The sequence below is a fragment of the Macrosteles quadrilineatus genome, unplaced genomic scaffold (genome assembly GCF_028750875.1).
Source record: "Macrosteles quadrilineatus isolate MER2022 unplaced genomic scaffold, UCM_ALF_1.0 Scaffold_3__2_contigs__length_128488019, whole genome shotgun sequence".
NCBI classification, from domain to species: domain Eukaryota; kingdom Metazoa; phylum Arthropoda; class Insecta; order Hemiptera; family Cicadellidae; genus Macrosteles; species Macrosteles quadrilineatus.
Genome location: NW_026542596.1, coordinates 120,984,630 through 120,995,017, shown reverse-complemented (window position 1 = coordinate 120,995,017; position 10,388 = coordinate 120,984,630).

Genomic DNA, 10,388 nt, shown 5'->3' with positions numbered 1-10,388 from the left:
TAATATACCTAATATACGTAATAAACATTTAAGCCCAGTACAGTACGTAATGGAAGCAGTACGTTTGATTGAGCAGGTGACAACCAGCTATTTTTCGGACTAAAGTCAAGAATGGAAAGTATATTAAAACATTGTAATGTGGCGAACAACTCATTCTCTTAGATAATATTTTGGATGCTGTGAAACGATATATCGTTGTTTTAAAAAATCTCCAAGGGATATATAATTCTGTTAGATATTCTGTTCTGTTAGATAATATTCTATTCTGCTAGATAATATTTTTGGAAAACACTCGGCCTTGTTAAAATAAAAACAAGAACTGGTCATTTGTTATTTCCCTTTAAGAACCAAATTTCATGTTCAAGGAAATGGCTGCGACGTCCAAAGACAAGCTTACAACAGAGAAAACACCCGCTCCTGTAATCAAAAGATACCCGGAACAATACATAAGAAAGCATTTCGGAACCTCCGCAAAAAATAACTGGTGAGTAAAGATTTGCAATATTTATTCTAAATAATTCTATCAATTTGAATTGAGATTGAGTGTTAATTTTGAAATGCTAAGTCATCAAGAGCATAGTCCACAAGATATGAACGCGATATCCATTAAGTCTCAATCAGATTAAGTTAAGTTTCAATCAGATTTAATGGATACCAATGAATGTATTTACTACATTTTATGCGTTAACTGCAGTTCTAGAAAAGATTAATTCACTCACCACTGAAGTTCATTGATTGAATAAATTAAAGTTGGTTGCGTCCAAACTAATCCACGGTCAGAGGGTAGTTTTGGTACATCCAAACTAATCCGGGGGTCTGGCAGATAGATAATAGGGTTTCTTGTAACATCAGAATTGATCAGTATTTCCCATCTATCTCGGGATCAGTTTGGGTGTTCCAAAGCTACCCTCTGACCTCAGATCAGTTTGGATGCAGCCAACTTAACGAATCCGTAAAATCGGTGTTGGGGAAATAATAATGTAAAGTAAAATCACCCTGTATGAAAAGTTCTTTCCGTTCTGATTTTAAATGTCAAATAGCTAACGATGGCCAGCTGACGACATTTAGCCGTAAGTGTTTTCATTGTTACACTGTTAACTGATAATGTGTGAGTTTTCAGGAAACAAATTCTGATTGGACTAAACGCCTGCTCGATTCAAGTTATTCCCGAAGGGGCTTCATTCAAGCGATTCAAGCAGATGACAGAACCAAACGAGGAGGTGTATGAGATACCGGTGTACGAGGTACCGGACCCGTCAATCGAGGTGAGCTAAATAAACCTTCTGACCAAATTTAGTTATTTGACTTGATAGTTGATGTAATCAGAAATACGTTTACGAAATAAAGTCACTCGAATTTGACAGATTAACTAAATTTAACGGTTCAACTTTGAACTCTATAATAGATTTGGTAATTTTTTAATCCTGCTTTTTATTTATTTTATTGTAAATAGTGTTATCACACAAAAGTGAATACGAGTTTTAATTTACAGGATGTTTGTGCTAAAGTTAACAAGAACTGGTACGACATACATGCTCTCGTCCTCGTCTCAACATACGCGGAACCGTAAAAAAACATGGCGGTGCAGTTTCCCGTCGCGCGTTACGTCGCGTATAGTCACAAAAATGCAGTTTCAATAATAAAATAAATATATACGAGAGTTACACACGTAAAAACCTACAACAATTGACGTCCAATAATATAATTACTAAACTAGGAGTAATCAAAATGTTATATTTTATCTTACTAATGTGTTTTTTTTCTCAATATCAACAACGATACGGTAACATTGAAATTGTAACAGATTGTGTCATTTTTCTTGTAGATTAAGTGTCCGGATTGCTCAAAGACCTTTTGCAACAAGACCTATTTGAAGATTCACAGGGAGAAATCCTGTAGGACAAAGAAGGAGGAGAAGAAAAAGAGCAATTTCTTTTGTAACGGGTGCAAAAGAAACTTTACCAATGGCTTCACACTTAGGAGGCACCAGGAATTTGCCCACTCGACAACCAACAAATTCCCGTGTCCGTTCTGCAGCAAGGTAAGTGTTTGTTTCACTTCAGTAACAATACCTTTTTGAACTTTTACTTAAACAAGTTGTTCTGCCTTTAATCCGTGACGAGTAAGAATATTTACGAGAATAATGTGGGTATTTATTACTACTATAACAAGCAATCAAGCAGTTGCATGCTAACTAGGATCTATACAGGGAAAACTCAATCGTACTTATTGCTTATACAGGGTGATTTGTTCTCAGTGTGGCAAATTTTTTTTGGTGTAAGTACAAAGTAAATGAAGTGTGATGATGCATATCAAATGTTCCAAGTCTCAAAATTAGCGTCCCAAAAAATTATTTTATGTTTTTCAAAAATAACCATGCTTTTAAACTTAATACAGCGATTACTCAATTACCTGTATATGAATTTGAGTAGATAATGTCATTTTCGTGTTCTACATTAAATTTTGAACAAGAATAATGGAAAATGACGGAGGATCAGTTGTAAAAACTCCATTGTAAATAGATTCAAAGATAAAAATTAAGATATTTGATAAACATTTTTAAAAAATTGGTCTATTGCATTTTTCACACCCTGTATACAAGAAAGTGTCGGAATATGTTAAAAACTGCGCCATTTTATAAGCTTTCCAACCATATGCTACACTATTGAAGTTTAGACATTTTTTGTTTGTTTTAGTGGTTTGAATACCAGAAAACAGGGAACTTTTTAATGTTTTTACTGTTCAAGCTGAATCAAAAATACAACTTTTGCTTATAGTCCAGTAAAATAAGACATTTTGGTATGCAAAAGGTCGGGTAGTTCTGATTTTTGGATATGTTGTTAGTATTGGGCCTATAACATAAAATCCAAGTTATCCACCTCGAGATACTGCCGCTCGCCGCGGGGCGCGCCACTTGTTATCGAAATATGAAAAATATGGCAATTCCTATTGTTTTTCACTCAATCTCGCGAACCGTTGATTTTACCAAAAATTTTATATTACTACATTAAAGAAGAATAAATTTGTGACAGTTTAAGCCCAACAGCAAGTATGTAGCGTAAATAATGGTCAAAATACAGACCATCAAAATAAATAAATTTTCCAAAGACGTATAAAAATTGTGTTTTTTTTTTCAATATGTCCACAATATAGTTGTTTCAAGCAAACACCGTATTTATTTAAAGATTATACCAGCTTATTTGTTATTAATAGAAAATAAATTAATGTATGAATAAAAATACCCCCACGTCAGCAAACCTGCAGACTAAGCGTATTTCCATTTGCTTGATTTGATTTTCACAAACCTATTTAAATAACATTAGGTTTAACTGGTACCTAGGTTTGCTGCTACAGGGAGGGTAATATAGTATATAAAATAATAATAGTATGATAAGAAACAAATAAATTTACCCAATTTTATAAAAATGTGTCTATAAATAAGGAAAAAAACAATAATTAAAAATCTTCGCTTTTGGAATAACTTGAGGTTTTTTAATTTACATTTTTTAATTTTCTCCGTAACCAATAACTGTAAAAAAACATTTTTATGTACTAAATTATTTGCTTTTAAGCTCTACAAAATTCTTTAATGATACAATTGTAAAACTTTATGCTTTGAGGCTTAAAAATGAAAAAAAAATATTCTTACCGGCAAAATACCTATAAGACAACCGTTCCTATGGCCTTATCAAGCCGATCATGCTTCGCGATCTCGTTTTAATAAATAAATGTACGTTTACATGATTCAATGATTCAATTATTTACCAGGCCATAAAGCAAAAGCAATAGGCTAAGTCACATACAATACAAAGTAAATGATAAATAGTCCATCTCTTGATTAACAAATAAAAGTAATGCTTGTACCAAACTCCACTAAATCGGACGATTTTTGGGAATCATCGTGCTAACGGACGATAATAACTTTTTTGGTTACAGTTTAGTAAAATCTTCAGTTATTTTGGATACAGGGTCTCCAAAAAATTCACCTAGTTTGAAAATTTATTTATTTATTGTACTAGATACAAACTACTGTTCAACGACTGATACCATAGAGAAGGCTATGCTGATACATTAAATGAAAGGTAATAAAATAACAGTTATTTTAACACTATCACACCTTAATATGCGAACCATTTGTAGCCCTGCAGACATGCAAGCTATTTTTACTCATTTTTATCATTAATATATTATTATTTGTATTATAATTCATTACCAAAACTGTGTTCAAGGTCAAATAGGTGTACGCAACTTATTGCCAACGTACGAAACTAAAACTTTGAAGTATACTCTACACAGCACGAAATGATCATTACTCATCCATTTGAACAATAGTAACGTGAGGTATGTTTAAAACTATGGAGTCTTTTTCGGACACCCTGAATTTCAATTCATATTCAGCATGTCCTGTATAGATGGGCGCACTTGGCGTGAAAAATTACCCGCTGCATGGAAGATCTGTAGAGTGATTGTAATTGGAAGATCTTATTTGACTGATCTTTCAGCCTCAATAAACTGTTAACTATGTTAAACTGCTTTATTTTGTTTTCATGTGAAAGTATTGTACCCAAAGCTTAGCTTAAATGTTTATGGATAAACATTTGACAGCTTTGGGAAGAGTAGTTTTGCCGTTGAAGGTATATTTTGAAGGTCTGTTTTTCGGAATCTAAACCTACATTTATTAAAACGAGTTCGCGAAGCATGATCTGGTCATGGGAACGGTTGCTTTATAGGGGTTTTTGTTAAGAACGGGTTTTTCGTATTTTTGACCCACAAAACATACAATTTTACAATGTGTCTCTAAACCATTTTTTAGAGCTTAAAAACAAATAATTTACTGCATTAAAATATTTTTTACAGTTATTGATTACGGAGAAAATTAAAAAATGTAAATTAAAAAACCTCAAGTTATTTCAAAAGTGAAGATTTTTAATTATTGTTTTTCCTTATTTATAGACACATTTTTGTAAAATTGGGTAAATTTATTTGTTTCTTATCATACTATTATTATTTTATATACTATATTACCCTCCCTGTAGCAGCAAACCTAGGTGTTAAACCTAATGTTATTTAAATGGGTTTGTGAAAATCTAATCAAGCAAATGGAAATTCGCTTAGTCTGCAGGTTTGCTGACGTGGGGGTATATTTATTCATACAATTATTTATTTTATAATAATAGGAAATAAACTGGTATAATCTCTAAATAAATACGGTGTTTGCTTGAAACAACTATATTGTGGAAATATTGAAAAAAAACCACAATTTTTATACGTATTTGGAAAATTTATTTATTTTGATGGTCTGTATTTTGACCATTAAATACGCTACATACTTGCTGTTGGGCTTAAACTGTCACAAATTTATTCTTCTTTAATGTAGTAATATAAAATTTTTGGTAAAAACAACGGTTCGCGAGATTGAGTGAAAAACAATAGAAATTGCCATATTTTTTATATTTCGATAACAAGTGGCGCGCCCCGCGGCGAGCGGCAGTATCTCGAGGTGGATAACTTGGATTTTATGTTATGGGCCCAATACTAACAACATATCCAAAAATCAGAACTACCCGACCTTTTGCACAGCAACCCCCTATTTTTTGTACATATTTACTGGACTATTAATACATGCCGACTTTCTATGTTTTAAATGTTAAAGACACAATGCTTTGTAGTCTTCAAACCACTAAAGCGTACATAAGCAGACATAAACCTCAATAGTGTAGCATATCGTTGGAAAGCTTATAAAATGGCGCAGTTTTTAACATATTCCGACACTTTCTTGTATACAGGGTGTGAAAAATGCAATAGACCATTGTTTTTAAAATTTTTATCAAATATCTTAATTTTTATCTTTGAATCTATTTACAATGGAGTTTTTACAACTGATCCTCCGTCATTTTCCATTATTCTTGATCAAAATTTAATGTAGAACACGAAAATGACATTATCTACTCAAATCCATATACAGGTAATTGAGTAATCGCTGTACTAAGTTTAAAAACTGGTTATTTTTTAAAAACATAAAATAATTTTTTGGGACGCTAATTTTGAGACTTGGAACATTTGATATGCATCATCACCCTTCATTTACTTTGTACTTACATAAAAAAAAATTTGTCACACTGAGTACAAATCACCCTGTATTAATGAAGATCTCTTTATATTTGGAAGAACCTATTGTTATTTATAATATGTACTACAACTTTGGGGTGAGTGAGCTGAAAGAAAAACATAATAGAAAAAATAAAGAATCTATATTAAATGGATGTGGTTATATGGAATTGTGATAACTTTACGATTTTCTGAACTGTAACTGGAAACTGAACTTGGCTAGTAGAAACACTCATATCATCTGTCACAACATATTATTGGTTAGATATATGTTTTGTATATGTGTCTAATGGAGTATGTATACTTTTTTACAGTGTTTTAAAAGAAAGGACGCGCTGCAGCTTCACCTCAAAACTGATGTCTGTACAAAGTTCTCTCCCTCCCAGTAAGTAACTTCGGATAAACATCCAAATACTGTGAAATCATCTGTTTTCATTATATGTTTATCACCCCTGCTGAACACTGTGAAATTACCTGTTTTCATTTTATGTTAATCACCCCTGCTGAACACTGTAAAATCATCTGTTTTCGTTATGTTAATTACCCCTGTTGAACACTGTTGAATCGCCTGTTTTCAATATATGTTTATCACCCCTGCTGAACACTGTGAAATCACCTGTTTTCATTATTTGTTAATCACCCCTGCTGAACACTGCAAAATCTCCTGTTTTCATTATATATTAATCACTTCTGCTGAAATTCATAATTACTTTGTTTACTGTACTACATAATTAAATCTTTTAATGTACTCGTTAAGTTTAGTTCAAATATTTGAGCTTCTACATTATTTTAATTTATTAATATATTACACCTCATCTCTACTTATGTTGCCTTGAATGCTACTTTTTCGTAATGTTGCCAAACGTATTGTTATCGTTTTTGTATTGAAACACTTATACATTAATAGACAAAGCTTATACTTTTGTATTGTATTTTCGTATACCTTCTAGTTTATAACCTTCTGGTTTGGTTTGTATATTAGTGGAACTCAATTTGTATAGTTGTTATACTTGTGTAATTCTTATATATATTTTGTTTTATAATTTAAACTATATTTTCGTGACTATAATTCTTACTATTGCATCCTTTAACATGTAATTTTATATTTATTTAATTTTAAATATTTAAATGTTTTGTGCTGTATTTTAGAAATAAATATTAAATTCTACATTTATAGATTAGCGTATGGTAACTTAATACATATCGTATAAAACATTACATATATTTATAAAATATATACATTTTAAAAACCTCATCTTGTTTTTGGTTTATTCACCGAAACGTTTAACCCACTAAAATATTGTTGATATATCGGCTTAAAAATGCTGCACAGCTCGGGTGCAAGCCGCTGGTATCTTATGAGCGATGAACAGTTGTTATTCTGGTCATATTATCATAGCAAAGATCATCGACCAGCCCCTACACTTAAATTGCAGAAATCCAAATACGCTCAGTTGAACGAATGTATGGTTATTGTCAATATTGTGTTGACACATTATAGACAATAACCATGATATGCTGGATATAAATGACGGTATCGACATTATACATTACTGTGGGAAAGGAAACTTATTAAAAAAATACCTTGGAGGAGTTTGAAATATATAAGGACATAAAAACCAGGGACAGCATACAAATTTTGAATGAAAAACTCAATTATGAATCCCATTATATTTTCAACACTCTATCCGTCACTACAATAGTCCAATATCAGCTGTTGATAACGCAGACGACAATCCAGAGTCCACGTCGGTCCTTCATAACCTGGTTCAGTCTATTTCCAGTCCTGCCCACGGCAATGTACGTGCATAAGGTGATGGGCCTATTTTTGTACGTTTTTCCATAATTAGTCATACAACGCAATCCTGGGGCTATAAAAATGAATTATAAAAGTACATTTGATCTATAATTTTCGCTTAGGCAACAACTATAATTGCACCCAACGATGTAAACAGAATATTTACAAATAAAACAGCATAGGAAACACATGATTTATGTTGAGCGAGCTTGACAAAACAATGACAGTTGCATCCTCTGACGCAAATAAATAAAACACATCACTCACACATTTCAACCGTACATTTGAGGCTTTACAACTTCCATAACAGTTTGACAGATATTGGTGGTTTGATGTGTGGACAGATTGGTATCACTGGTTATCGATGAAACCATCAATTAACCATGAGTTAAAATAGGTAGCGTCCTCATCTCAATGATTGATAATTGATAATAATTGTTTTTAATCAAACATTATCTTAGGAAGGAAAAATAACACAAGAAATTTTCATGATATCACAATTTTATGACAACTTTATCAAGCCACACTCAAGATCAATAACGATTATCAAGATTTAATACAATAACCTTTTGTGAGTTAATTTTACAAGTTTCATAACAAACTCCATTATTTGACATTGGGTGTAAATAAAACTAAATTTTTTATGATGTGAAGTAAAAAAACGTTTTCCCCTTAGGGAGAAGAAGAGCTTCTTCGGCCCAGCAACGTGTGTATTGAAATCAAACTAACTACAGTTTGGCAAAACATATGACATTTCTCAGGATCTAGCCAACAGCCTACAGAACACTAAATAGGATGATATGGTTACTACAGAGATTTAAAAAAAAGTTTATACCCATTTAGCCTATATTATATGAAATTGCTTCCCAAAGAGGGAATGGCACTTCTCCAATGACTTAAAATAACCTCAAATGACTCGTCTCGTAAACTGTAATAAGTCTTATGTGACAAGTCTGATCGGATTAGCGCGAGTGAGCTGTGTCAGCGACCACCGAAGGGGAAGACTTGTTTAACTTCAATGGAAGGAGAAAATGAGATTTCATTCAAATTGCGATTTAATCCTAATGAGCTTTCCATTCATGCTATAGCTTACAGACCAGCCGGTCCTGAGCCAGTTTGTGTTTTAAGTAAAACATGTCACCGTGATTTTGCTAGCCAATGGAGAAATTCCAATTTTCGTGTTATTATTTAGGAAACACATGATTAAGTGAGAAAATCACATACAAAATACCCTTTATAAAAGTATATACACGTTTTCAAATACATAACGTTCAAATACATCGATTAGTTACCACACAAAAGCTTATTTTGAAGGCCGGATGCAATTTTTACTGTAATTTAACCGATCACAATTTGTTTCATAATTTAACACTAATGTAGACACCATTTATGCGTAATATAGCTGTAAGGGTGGACATTTGATGAAAATATAAAAATGTTACAATTATATTGAACAAGATTTTAATTTTAATTTTAGTGATGTTATTATGTACTAAATAATAACATAGGTTTTGTCAACAGTATAACTGTTCATGATAATACAATATTAAATTAGTTTTATATACAATTTGGTTAATTTGTATAAGTAGAGATATCAACAATAACAGAAATTGATATTTTTATTTAGAACAAAACAATATAACTCTAAGTAAGAATTTATAAAAATAAACTTCTTCTTTCTTAAAATAAGCATTTGCGTTACTAAGCTATGTACCAAATTTACTTTCTTCACATAAAAAAAAAAACTTTATCAAATACACAATACCTATATGAGAAGAAAAACATGGCGGCAAAACGAATATTTGGACATTTTTCACGTGTTATTATAGTTTGCCTTTAGTACAGGAATGACACCTTATTAGGCCAATAGGGATTTCGGGGACACCCTTTGGTAATTTATCTACTGAATATTTTACTTTGTTTACACTATTTACGAAAAAGGTCTCATCATTTGTCTATCTTTTATTTTGATTTTATATTTAGGTTAGCTACAATTTTGGAAATTAAGAGATAGATGGGAAACATCATTTTGTAAGTTGCTTGTTAATATTGGGTTAGTGGACCCTTAAAACAAATATTGGTGGAGATATCGCTGACTAACATTAATGTTCACCTATAGCATTTGTGGTGGAAAATATAACCTTGCATTTATCAGTTCGTTCCGGTATATACAGAAATGCTACATTTCAAGCAACTCATAACCAAGTGCAAGAATTAATTTTAGTCAAACTATATTTTACGATTATCAAAAAACATTTTGTAAATGAGTATACTCACAACATTAAATGTAAATTTTAATTACAATGTTATTATTAGTACTACAGCTTTATCTTTGTAACGTAACTGAATTCAATAAACTTTAAATCAATATATTTTAACTTTGTAATGAGTAAAAACACCAGACAAAACATAAAAATATTGCAAAATATCAATAAACCAATAAGCTGATGATAAAATATAGTAAAAGGAAATAATTAGTTAT